Consider the following 13,802-nt stretch of genomic DNA (forward strand, 5'->3'; position numbering starts at 1 on the left):
AGTACGGACGCTGGCCGTCACAGTGTTTTTCCTCTGAGCCGGAAGGAGCCCGCAGAAAGGACTTTCCTAGACAATAAGAGCCTCTGGCTTCAGAAGCCACCAATGCACTTGGAGCCACTACCCGGTCTGTTCTTCCAGTAGGCCTGCTGCACGGTCTCAACCAGCTGTCGTCTCTAGTCCAGGAGAAGCCCACTTGGACAGTCATCCCAGAAACAATGCACCCGTTATAAAAACATTCACTAGGCGTTTGTTCCACCTGCGGATGCCCTTTGGCAAGCTCTGGGGGCCGTCCATCCACGTACTCAAAACGCCCCGCTTGATTCCTAGGCAGAGAGAACCCTTTCTTTTTTCAGAATTCACACCAGGGCACATGGCGGCCATCCGGTACTTCCTTTCCGCCTGCCGGCATCGTATCGTCCTCGTGTCTTCCCTAAGAGATCAGAGCACCTCTGAGGACGTGAGGGGAGACCAGCACAACGCTGTGACCCGTCTAGGTCCCAGAACAGCGCTCTGCTTTCAGGCAACCTGTGGCTCAGACTCAGACTGGGGGGAAACGGCAGGACTGGAGGACAGAGTCCTGGAGATTTGAGGCGACCTCAGTTTCCAGTACTGAACGGGGGGGGGGGGGCTGCCACGTGTCCAGCATGAACTCGGGGGCCAGTGAAGAGTAGAAAGCCATAGAATGCCGAGAAGAACAGCACGAATGACAAGGACTGCGAGTTATGGAAAGTGGGAGTGCGGAACTACCTGGTGGTAATGGTGGGAGGAGTAAATACGAGCGAAGCAGGCACAGAATCCGAGGGGCTGGAAAAACCAGGTGAGATCGGACCCCAACCAGAGCGCTAAACAGGAGGCGACTCCAGATTTCTGTTCCCAGAGTCATAAATCTGTTCTCCCTGGTTACTTTCCACTTGGTATTTCTCTCAGTTCCAAGAAAAGCGTTCCTATCTCCACGATGACCCAGAACGTAGTCAAGTTTAACGCGTGTTTCACCCTCACTTGACTAGTAGTTGTGAGGGGCATGGGCTCTTTGCTTCAATTAGGGGAAATGCATTGACTTCTTGCTAAAGCCGACGGTACCTTCGCTATTTTAAACATCTTGTTCTATGTTTCTTCCTGTAATACTCGCGCGTCATCGGGTGCATACAGATTTATGTCGTTATCACCAAAGTGTCCTCTTTGAAGTCCACTTTGTACATTGGTAGCTACCACTTGGTTTGTATTAATGGCTTGTATTTCCCTTCTCATGTCCTTTCAACTTTTATCTATTCTTATGAATCACATCTTTCCTAAGCAAAATTTAAATGTATTTTTATTAGTACTGATCCGTTGTACAGAGGGGGCATTTTAACATGTCTGTCTATGCAAACACAAGACTCCCTCCCTCCATCATAATTGTATTTTTATTGTTAGGTTTTTAAAGTAGGTAGCCGGTAAAGGAGAACGCCACGCGGTATTCAGGCAGGAGAGAACGTTTATTACCGAACTGCTGGCCGGAGAGAAGGGAGAGAGAGAGAGAGAGAGAGACCCCCACCCAGCCCTGCTTTATTTAGGGCAGGGGCAAGGGGTGTGGCCAGGTGGATTAGGAGGTGACCTCAGGGAAAGGGGAGGTAACTGCCTCCAGGTCTGCAGGTTACCCAGGTAACTGGGTGGAGACTTAATGAGGTGGGGGCATCTGCATGTAGCCCTCAGGGAGAGGACCTAACATTCCAGCCTTTTAATAGTTATGAAAAAGGACGAAGACTCTCTCTGGCTGCTTCCTGCTGACAAGGGGCGTTGGCATTAGGGGTAAAAGGCAGAAATGTGGCCTCTCCTGGAGAAGGCGAGCAGCAGGGTCCCTTGGTGGTAGATGCCAGTCCTTGAATGAAGCCTGGAAGAAGTCTCATGAGGCAGGGGATGGACAAAAAAAAAAAAAATTAAGGCAAAAGGAAGGGTTTAGGGCACAAAATTAAAAATTGGATGACTTGGACAGTTCTTATACTCAGGCATGGACATTAGATGGACAAGCTACTACCTCTTGATCCCCCGGCTCTGATTAATTTTGAAAGGCGAGACAAAGTGACTCCATTTAGGATCTGACATAATTCTCCTCTTACTCCTCTCCATGATCCTTGTTCCCTGAACTGGCTGAGTCCCAGGGATCTATCTAGGTGCTTGTTGCTGGGATGGCTTGCCGCAGTTGGCATTCACAGGATTTGAACCCAGGGCCTGGGCACTGTCCCTGAGCACTTCTGCTCGAGGCTAGTACTCTACCACTTGAGCTCCACTTCCAGCATTTGGCTGGTTAGAGATCGGTCTCTTTAGCCATGCTTCCAGCCTGGCTCTTCGCTGGTTAGTTGGGAGATAGAGTTTGAGAGAGATTTTCAGCCCTGGCTGGCTTCGAACTGCAATCCAAGGAGTCTTTGCCACAAAAGCCCTTTTTGATTTCCAGTCAAAACAACAAGGAGACCAAGGGGACTAGAGCTTACCTGTACCTTGTCAAGAACTGACCAAATACTTGCCAGAATTCTGCAATGACAAAACTCAGTAGATGTGATGAGTTTTTAACACAGATATATAGCTAGATGGACATACTAACAAATGACATTTACACATACATACACACATGGAACACACATACACACTGTGCACATAGGTTTTACAGCATGCAAAAATGAATTTCAGCAGTAGACTCTTTTGGAATTCCAATAGTAAATGACTTTTTTTTCCCCAATATTTTAGAACCACGTGGTCGGTTAGAAAAACAATTTTGCTAGCAAACAACAATTTTCAGATTATCAAATGAAGAAACCATATTTTGATAAATGCCAGTGGGATGCCATGTTGAGGGGGGTGGCAGGAGGACACAAACACACTAACAGAGAACACGTGGCATGGCATAATGGCGCCTGAGCTGATGCCTGTTAAACCCAACATTCACCACGTGGTCAATGCTAGAGAAAAGAACTTTTAGATATCTTTGCTGACAAAGCACATTGGTGGTCAAGCCTCAGTTTTAGAGGTCTGTGAAAAGAGGCAGCTTTGTGAGCAAGGCACACAACGATGGTACGACTTGGGAATTTTATAAAGTAAGCAAGTAAGCAGGAAGATGAGAGAGAGAGGGAGAAAAAGGAAGAGAAAGAGAGGAAAAGAGAAAGAGAGAGAGAGCCTGAATATAAGTGACTTCTAACCAATTACCATTGCAGTGGCAAAAACTGTATCTGAGCGAGTATTTCGAGCAGGCCTCATTGCACTGTCAAGAGGCGTGCTAGCAGAGTCTTCATTGCAGTGGCAAAAACTGTATCTGAGTGAGTATTTCGAGCAGGCCTCATTGTCAAGAGGCGTGCTAGCAGTGTCCCGGCTCGGGTGTGACTGTGAAGCAAAACCCAAAAAGCACGGGAGGGAGGCGCCTGGTGAGTGAATGAGCTTACCGGGCAGAAGCGGCAGGCAGAAGCGGCAGAAGCGGAGGACAGAGCGGCAGAGAACCCGAGCAGCAGCAGTTTCACTCACCAGGGTAGACAAGTGGTGTGGAGGTGGAGGTGGATGTGGAGGTCAGCAATGGTATTAGTGAAAAGTGCCGCGTGGCTACTCGCAGCAGTTCGGTTCGCGGAAAAAGGGCCGTCAGGACTGGGGACACTCCCAGAAAAAGAAGAAAAATAAGAGGGGAATTCCGCCTGTCCTGACTCTTAAGCCCTTCCCGAGTCACGGCACCATATATGTTAGGTTTTTAAAGTAGGTAGCCGGTAAAGGAGAACGCCACGCGGTATTCAGGCAGGAGAGAACGTTTATTACCGAACTGCTGGCCTGTGGCCAAGATGATCCATGGCCGGAGAGAAGGAAGAGAGAGAGAGAGCGACCCCCACCCAGCCCTGCTTTATTTAGGGCAGGGGCAAGGGGTGTGGCCAGGTGGATTAGGAGGTGACCTCAGGGAAAGGGGAGGTAACTGCCTCCAGGTCTGCTGGTTACCCAGGTAACTGGGTGGAGACTTAATGAGGTGGGGGCATCTGCATGTAGCCCTCAGGGAGAGGACCTAACATTTATCACCATAAATTGTCAATTATTTTGGCACTATTAATAATATTATTTACTTTATTTTACTAGTTAATTTTTAATAATTAATAATACTTTGTTTAAATTGACTATCTCCTCTTTTTGCTATTTGCTTTATCATCTGTTGTCTCCTTAATATGTTATTATCCCTTTTTATTAATTTTTATTCTCCTACTCTTAATCCCTATTACCTTATAGTTAAACACTCTTTTAATCTTTTTCTCTTCATGTTTTTCTTGTCTTTTTTGTTCTTCCATTACTATAGAGACTATAACAAGGTTCTCTAAATCATTTCAGAGTATTGTAGATGAGTAGTTTCACTACTTCCTGAGCAACCTTTCCAACATACTAGCCTAATTTATCCCCTTTCTGTCTTCTGTGCTATTTTTACCATGTATTTTAAATCTACATAATTTAAATCACACAAGACACTATTGAGGCTGAACACTTATTCAGACTTCTCTGTGCTTTTTGTTTTTTACCTTTACGATGTTTTCTGTTCCTTCTTACATTACTACTCTTCTATCTGAAATTATTTTCTTTTCTCTACAAAGCTTCCTTTTGTATCACTTTTGATTTATTCTCGCAGTTGGTTCCAAATTTCTTTATAATATATTCACTTCTGAGGAACATTTTTGCTAGGTATAAAATTTGACTTAAACAGTTGTTTCACTTTTCAAAAAATTATCAGATTATTATAGTCAATTTTATGTTGTTTCTGTAGAACTAACCATTGTTGTTCTTTCATGATTAACATAGTTTTTTCCTTTACCCTTCTGCTGTCTGTCTGTCCCTGTCTTTGTCCCTCACCTTCTCTCTTTATAGTTTTATTCCAATATGCATACCAATGGTTTCATTTGTAAATTTTTTGATTTGGAATCATAGCACTAAAATGTTTCTAAGTCTATCACAAATTTTGGAAATTTTTAGTAAACATCTATTCAAATATTCCTTCAGCCTTATTCTTTCATTTTTCGATATCTCAATTCCACCTGTGTGATTTATTTATTGCTTTTCACTGGTACTCTACCACTTGATAAACACTTTCACCTGTATTACAAGCTTTGTATTTTTTTACATATACCTGTATATACATATATATATATATATTTATGTATCTAAAAAATATTTTTTACAGTACTGGGGTTTGAATTCAGGACCGAGCACTTGCTAGGCAAGTTCTCCACCTCTTGAACCATCTTCGTCCCTGTGTTGTATTTCACCATGTCTCTTTTTCTAAGCCCAGTTAGCTTGTTCTTCTGTGTATGAACGGATATATGCCTTCTGTTGAATTTTCTTCCATACCAGTATTCTATTCTGCCATATCTGCTTCCCATTAATACCTAAGATCCAATACCATTCATAGTTATTGTCTCCCTTAATGCACATGAGGATTTTTTGGTAACAAAACCCTTTAGTATCTTTGTTTTAAAAAGGTTTTAGACCAATTCATCCAATTCTGTCTATCATGTCAATACAAGTATCAACAGCAAGAAATGAATTTGGAATTATTTTTTTCAAAAGACTAATGAAAGTTGAGTTTTCATTTTTCTTTGTATCCTGGACAGTTGATACTGGTTAAGACCATTAATTGATTATTTATGTGTTTTTATGGTCATCTTTAATAATTTGTGATTATATATTTTTTAGTTAGTCCCTGAAACAAAGCAAACCCTACTATACTCCAAAGTGACTCAACAAATAGGAAGCATGTATACAAGCATTGTATACAATTGCAAAGCTTTCTGCAAAACACTAAAAAATATATTTAAAAATCTAGGTCAAGCATTGTGGTACACCTATAACTTGGGGTCTGAGGCAGGAAGATTGCAAATACAAGTCTAACTTGAGTTACGTTATGAAACCTACTAAAAAAAAGCTGCAGAATTTCCTTTGTATTTATAATTTTATATAATCATCCTATATTTATATATATATATGGAAATAATCACACATGAACAGAAACGTAGACACAGAAATATATTTTAAGGTTTGCTTATAATATAAAGTATATAATAGATATTTAAAAATTTCACAATGGGGCATTCTGTTATTAAAGTGTCACACACAAAGGACTGAATTATATGCCATTTGCAAACATTATTTTCAAATATTTAGTGACATAGCAATTTGTAGAGTAGAATACCATTTTTAAAAACCACCCCGTATTTGTCCTGTTAGGCCAAGGCAAAAATAGATTGCCCACTAGTGCTTCTCAACAACACCTTGAAGGCTTTCTTTCCCTTTGAAAGTCGTGGCCTTCCTCCTAGGCGTAGCATAAACAGAAAACATTTAGGCGAGAGAGAAAGAGTCCTATCCCACTGCTTTAAAAAGCAATGGAATTTGGGAGTGGGCTTCGGCAGCTCCCTGACAGAGGTTAGGAGGGGGGTTAGAAACATTCAAGATGAGCCGAGGAGGGGGCGGGGGGTGGGGTGGGGGAAGCAAGCTACAGGGACCAGGTGGGGCTCCGGAAAATGTGGGCCAGTGTGAATTTTCCTATGGTAGGAGTGGCCAAGGCACTTTAGGACACAAATGTCTAATATTAAATTTTATGTTGTTTTCTATGCGGGAATAAAAACCACATGCAGCGCATTCAATTGTTAGCCTAAGTATCACCAACAGACTACAAATGAAATAATGTGGTTCTGATGTTAACTCTTCCTCGCTCCCCAGCCATTGAATGGGTGAGCACCGGAGGCAAGCTGTGGCTTCGCGAGCCGTCTCAGCCCTGGTCTGGCCTGCTTCCTGTTCTTTCATCCTTCTCATTGTCTAACCCCCTTCTTTCCCCTCCCCTCTGTGCTCTCCATGGCCTCATGGAATTTCCCGGTTCTAAGATCCTAACCCCAATTACAGAGAGCGCTGCCTTCCTTCTGCTCCAAGACATGGAGTCTTTTGCTGGGCATGTGCTCTGTTGACTTCGTTTTCTCCTGACTGTACTCATGCTTCAGCTAAGAGAGGAACTGCATCCTGCGCTTTGGCTTGTGCCTGATGGAAACATAAAGCCTTTTGGAGGAGTTCACAACGCTGCTTCCTGTGTAACACAATCAAATACTCCCTTGCCTACAATCCCTAAGTGCTACACTTGTGAGCACGTGGCACATTTTAACCGGAAGTAATTCTTGAATTAGCTGTTGCAGTGTAGACTCTCGTTTCCTTTCCTAGCTGGCCTTCCCTCTTCCTGGTTTTGTGTGTGTGTGTGTGTGTGTGTGTGTGTGTGTGTGTGTGTGTGTGTGTTTGTGTGTGTGGTGGTGGACTACAGAAACTCTCAGTGATGAGCCCTAGGACTTTCTTTCCTTTGAAGGCTTGCAACGATTGTCAGGGTCCTGGAACGTGTCCTGGATGGAAGTCTGTGGATAGAGAGAAGGGAAAAGCAAGCAGAAGAAATACAACATCTTTTAGTCTTTGTTGTAAAATGTAACGATCACCTCCCACCATACTTTCCTCACCACCCTGTTTCCGAACAGAAATTTTTACTTAACATACACCGAGGGTGTCATTGCTACCGAACTGGATTCTTTTGGGTGGAAGATAATGACCCATGCAGTAGGTCCTCTCAGTGTTCAATACCATCATGCTCTCTCTTTTGGGGATCCTTCTCAGGGTTTATCGTCGTCATCATCCTATTTTTAGCTGAACCCTTTGCACAACTTTATCATCAAGTTCCTGTGTATAATTCTGCATGCTGCCCTGCTTCTCAGCATGCTGGGTCCCCAAACTACATCCTAACTAGCAGTGCACTTCACAAGCACCGATTCTTATTCTATACGGGCAGTTTCCCATGAGAACTTCATTTGAATACGATACGAATATTCACTTCTCAGGATGTAAGAGCATCACCTCTGTATCTTTAGCACATCACCGTGGTGGCAGTCTATCTGCAACACTTCTGATCTGTGTTTTCCTGTGAGATTTTGCAGCTGTGGAAGCTGCCACTATCAGGCAAAAGGAAGATTTGTCGTCTGTTCCTATTTGAGGAGGGGATACAACCACTAGTAGTCAGCAGTTTCAAGCAGTTTTAATGCTTAATATTACCTTTGTGCAAGTTATCTAATGTCAGAAGGTTTAAGATGCTTTGAGTAGCTGGTGCTGGTGGCTCATGCCTGCAATCTTATCTAATAAGGAGGCTAAGCTATGAGGACCACAGTTTTTTCTTTTCTTTTTTAATTAATTCTTTTATTGTCAAAGTGAAGTACAGAGGGGTTACAGGTTCATACATAAGGCAGAGAGCACATTTCTTATCAAACTTGTTACTTCCTCCCTCGTTTTTCTCTCACCTTCCGCCCTCCCCATCCTCCTCTGAGTTGTACAGTTGGTTCATGGTTCAGGGCACACTGTCTTGTAAGTATTGCTATTGCATTGCTTTACCTTTTAGCCTTTGTCTCTCTATTTTGGTGTTCCCCTTCCCTAGTTCTGATAAATGTACATAGAATAACCAGTGTGCCAAAATCACTTACAGTGATATCAAGGGTAAAACCATGGGGAAGAAAGACAAAAGAAAAAGGCATCATTTCATATGGTATGTTGAAAATGACAGCAACAATGATAAACCACTTGTTTCCATAACTTGGAGTTCATTTCACTGATCATCATTTTATTTGATCATGTATACGTTGCTATTGAGCTATTGTGCTCCTCTGCTAGGACTATCCTAGACAAGTACTAATTGTTTCCAATGAGTAAAACCATAGAGTTTACTTTTCTTTGGGCCTGGCTCACTTCACTTAGTATGATTTATTTCAAGTCTTCCGTTTTCTTAGGAATGGGGCCAAGTCATTCTTTTTAATAGAAGCATAGAATTCCTTGTGTATATGTACCACATTTTCTTAATCCACTCGTCTACTGAGGGGCATCTGGGTTGGTTCCATATTTTAGCAATGACAAATTGTACTGCGATGAACATAGTTGTGCTGGTAGCTTTAGTGTGGTCTTGTAATCTTTTGGGTAGATGCCCAAAAGTGGGGCTGCTGGGTCGTAGGGAAGCTCTATGTTTAGCCTTCTGAGGAACCTCCACACCACTTTCCAGAGTGGGTGAACAAGTTTAGACTCCCACAAACAGTGTAGTAGGGTTCCCTTTTGGCATATCCCTGCCAGCATCTGTTGTTAGTTCATTCTTACTGGGGTGAGGTGGAATCTCAGTGGTGTTTTGATTTGCGTTTCTTTTATGGCCAGTGATGTTGAACGCGTCTGCGTGTGTCTCTTGGCCATTCTCATTTCCTCTTCACAGAAATCTCTCTTTAACTCTTTAGCCCATTTATGGAGAGGGCACCCCAGTTTAAAAGCAGCCCTCACAAATCCAAGAGACTCTTCTATCCAGCTAACTAGCAGGGTGACAGAGTGGAGGCATGGTTCAAGTGGTAGAGCACCAGCCTGATGTGGAAAACACTAAGCAAGAGAGTGAGGCCCTGAATTGAAAGCCCATGGCCAGTGTGGGGCGGTGCACACACATGCACACAGAACTAACGAAGAGTTAAGGAGTGCATTGTATCTCCAGGAGTATTCCTCTAGCAACAAATAACCATTTATTTATTTTACAAGAGACGCGAGGTTGGGTACTGGGGCCAGCACCAGCTCCATCATTTTCATGACCCGATGAAAACGAAAACGCAGGGCTTCTTGTTTTAAGCACAAATAATGAGTACCAGGAAACAGGCTGGGGGAGGGCTAAGGGGAGGGAATAGAAGAATGAAGAGAGGAAGGAATGGAAAGTACAACCGTACAATTTAGTGCATATCCTACAAAATTACGAAAACTGATACGAGGGATAGGGTTAAGAAGGATGGGAAGAATGGTGAAAGAAGCAACATGGATCAAGACACATCGCATTCATAAACCGAGCTGTTGAATGATAATGCCTTTGTACAGCTAAAGATAATAATAATAATATATATATTTTTTTAACAAAAGCAGATTTCTGGGGGGAAAAAATCAATCAGAAGTTCAAGCCAGGCACAGCAGAACTTGGGAGCAAGTGCAGGACCGCTGGACGTACTGGGCCCCACGATGCCAGTCCAGATGTTTCGGTCCTGGCCTCAAGAGATGAAGAAGGAAGACGCAGACTGGACTAGAGAATGCGCGTGTCCTAGACGCATTTACAAAGCAGATCCCTTTGGCAGCTGCACCCCTGTCGAGCATGCTCCGCACAAGTAAATAAAACGAAACGTGGATGCATGTGGTCTGTGCTTCCAAACCTTTCCCTCCTTTATGAAATTGTTCCGCCAAAGCAGCGGATGCAGCACCGCCCGAGATTCTCTCCGAGTCTCCCAACTGGTCAGCCAGCCGCCCTCACCTTCACACAAGTTCCCTCTCCACACGAAGGATCTGGTTGAAGATCCCGCTTGCCATCCGGAGGACACCATCACCCGCGTCCCTCCACTCCCGGGGCCCAGGAGCCGGGTGGTCTCCCCCAGCGGGGACAGGCGGGGCTGGGGTCCCTCCTGGAGACCCTGCTGTGTCCTCTCATTGAGCCCCAACCTGGGGCCGCCTTGAACCTCCACGTGGCCACCCCGCCGTCCACCAGGAGCCCGGCTGAAAGTGGGGAGGTGGACGGAGGCCTCCTCCTGCCTCTCCCCGCTGCTGGGTCCCCGGACGGCCCTGCAGCTTCCAGGCGGAGCCGGGTGACTGGCCTTCCCGCCTCCCTGGCCTCCAGGCCCCAGGATCCCGGCTCCCTGTGGATGCCCCGCAGCATGCTGCCCGCCCCCTGCGGGGAGAGCCCCGGCCTGCCCACGCGGGGGGGGGGGGGGGGGGCACTGCCTGCCATGGCGCCGGGCGGTGCCCTAGGACCTGACACGAGGGCACTGGGAACCCCGAAGCAGGTGCAAAGCACGGGCTGCCTGGGGGAGCGCGGGATCGGCCCCCTGCTTACCCAGAGGCTGCCCCGCCCCGGGCATGGCGCCCGCTTCCCCCTCCACGCGTCCTCACCCCGGGTCGCACGGGGGCTCAGCGTCCTCTGCTCGGCGGCCGGGAGCCCCAGCACCTGGGGGGAGGGGAGGGGGGAGGGGGGTAGGGGGGCTGACATGGCCATCTACATGTCCCCACGGAAAGATAAGAGCCGGGCCATCAGGTGCTCAGGGTGGCAAAGGTCTCCAAAGGGGGCAAGAAGCAGCATGCAAGCCCTCCTGTCTCGCGTGGGTCCTGTGCCCGTTTTCCAGTCCATCACACTGTCTGCCTTAAATACTGTTCTCTTAAGTCAGTGAACTGGCCTGGGAGTGCTCACCTCCCTTTCAGGTGAAACCTGGGCCCCTACTGGCTGCAGTAAGTTCATTCTCTCCCCCCTTCCCCATGCCAGGCCCCCGTCGAGGGAACCATCGCCTACTCTGAACGCGACTTTGAGGAGCACACAGAAAACCCTTCCTTGGCAACCAGATGATGCAAAAAGCGGTAGCCACATTGCCTTGTATTCTATTTCCTTTACAAAGAGATGTCGCTCAGACTTCCCAGTCACCCATAGGAAATCTGAGACAGAGAAGGGTTAAAAAATCTCTACCCAGAGCCACGTATTGGATAGGGCTATACTATATTCTAGCCTGAGCTCTGCCTCGGTTCATACCTACATACACCAGCTTTAAAACAGGTGTTCAGATTCACTTTCTCCTCAATGCTTGACATAACCCCATTGGGCTGAATTATTAGCCCCATTCCACAGATAAGGACACTGTTCCTCAGAGGTTCAAACTTAGACTTCTCTGCATGGAACCTTTTGCCTGGGAGTTTTGCTCTGGAACATGTCCAGGTGAACCAGGAGGAGGGGCTCATGAATATGGAGGAAGACAGACAATGCGGGATGCTGGGAAACCCTCCTCACCTCCACCCCCAGCAGCAGAGGAGAATAAAACTTAATCACCTGTGGTAAAGAGCTGGTTTCAACTGGAGGGAGAAAGGCTAGCCACCCCCACCCCCTGAGCCCTACTTTCCTGAGAGCCGAGAACTCTGAGAGGCCTTACGGAATTAATGAAAAGGTATTTCAATGAGATGATAAGGGAGATACAAACTCCATCCATTCGGCCTTTTGCACTGTATCTTCCCTCACAGAAAAACCCATCGACATACAGACACAGCCACAGACAAACAGATACCCACCACACACACATACACACACACACACACACACACACACTTTATAAAAAAGTGAATCAAATTCATTTTGGGGAGGTACATGCTTTTCAGTTAAACCAAGTCATGCCGATTCACAAGTAAAAGAAACAGCCTACTTTCTCAAACGTTTCAGCTTTTGCAAGACTTAAGGTCCTTCCGACTCCTATAATTAAGCTCACATGATTGCTACATACTAATTTAGTGTCCAGATTGAAAAAGTGGAATAAATGTTTACCAGAAACCCATTTACTCGTCAACTTCAGCAATGACTCCGGGGTCAGAAACAATATTTTCTGAGCTGAAAGGTGTAATTTTACCAGCTCACGCTGCTGCCAATGTCTCGTCAATTGAAAATCAATCCACTTAAACCAGTCCCTGAGATCCTGTTGCCTGAACTTTGGGGAAGGTAAGAGGCCCTTTGTGTTCCTGGCAGCAGCCGATCTGGTATGGTTTTGCCTTTTCCATATAATCAGCAAAGCTCAAAGTGCTTCCCGATGGAAGAAAATTGCACGGCAGCCCCTGGTAAATGAATGGAAATTGTTTTCCAGTTCCCAACAATGACCATGGGAAGTGAACGCGACTGGAGGAGGCCAGGCCCTCAGCCTCGCTGCAGCGCCTGGCTGTTCCTTTCTTCTTCCTGCTTCATTATTTGTACTTCCCCCGTGTGCATTGTGGGGACTCGAAGTTATGCGGACCACCATCTCCCACCAAAGGACAAGGTGACCCCCAACGGGAGCCGGCTCGTGCAAACACCTTGCCTTGCAAGCCTGAGAGATTCCGCTGGCCCAGCCTCCCATGCTCCAGTAGAGGAGCTCAAAATCCTGCTCAGAGCTGCTCAAGGTCACAGGCAAAGGAAGGAGGGGGGATGGGCCTTCTCCTTGCACTAGTTAGCTCTTGGGACAGTCAGTTTCTTTCTTTCCCTTCCTTCCTTCCTTCCTTCCTTCCTTCCTTCCTTCCTTCCTTCCTTCCTTCCTTCCTTCCTTCCTATCTTTCTTTCCCTTCCTTCCTTCCTTTCTCTCTCTCTTTCTCTCTCTCTTTCACTCTTTCTTTTTTTTTGGTCAGCTCTTGATACCGCTGACCACAATGGGTTGGTATCTGGGATGAATGCAAAAACCAAAAAGTACAAGCAAGATGTAAGAGAGGAAAGATAGATGTCTTCCTTGCAGCAAGGAAGGAGAACCTAGGAGTTGTTTCCAAGACAATGCCCTCCCCAACAAAGGAAGCATAGGGATTTTATTCACGGAGCCTAGACATGATTGTATAAGAAAACACTCGAAGGGAGGAACACATTCTTGAGCATGCTCAATCTAAGAAATGCTTTCCTTAAAGTCGAAGGTCATCGCTCAAGAAGGGAAGGTAGTGGATAGGTTTCTGGATATGCTCAGTTTCACTCAACAACTTTCAGCTGAAACAAAAGAAAGGACATGTTGAAAAGTCTGCCCTTGGAAGTGCTTGCCTCACTTAATGGCTAGCAGGTTGTACACTATTTTTTACCAAATTTTCTCCAGTTTTACTTTCCTGTTAAGAGCATTCTCCTCCATTTTTTAATCATTTTAACTCTATTTTAAAATATGTTTCTGGTCATTTCCATAGGAACTTGGGAAGAAAGGGAACAATTATTGTGTAAGCTCAAATAGCCATCTTAGAACGGAAGTCTCAACGTCCCTTTCAGAAACAATTAC

This window comes from Perognathus longimembris, chromosome 19 (assembly GCF_023159225.1).
Source record: "Perognathus longimembris pacificus isolate PPM17 chromosome 19, ASM2315922v1, whole genome shotgun sequence".
In the NCBI taxonomy this organism is placed as follows: domain Eukaryota; kingdom Metazoa; phylum Chordata; class Mammalia; order Rodentia; family Heteromyidae; genus Perognathus; species Perognathus longimembris.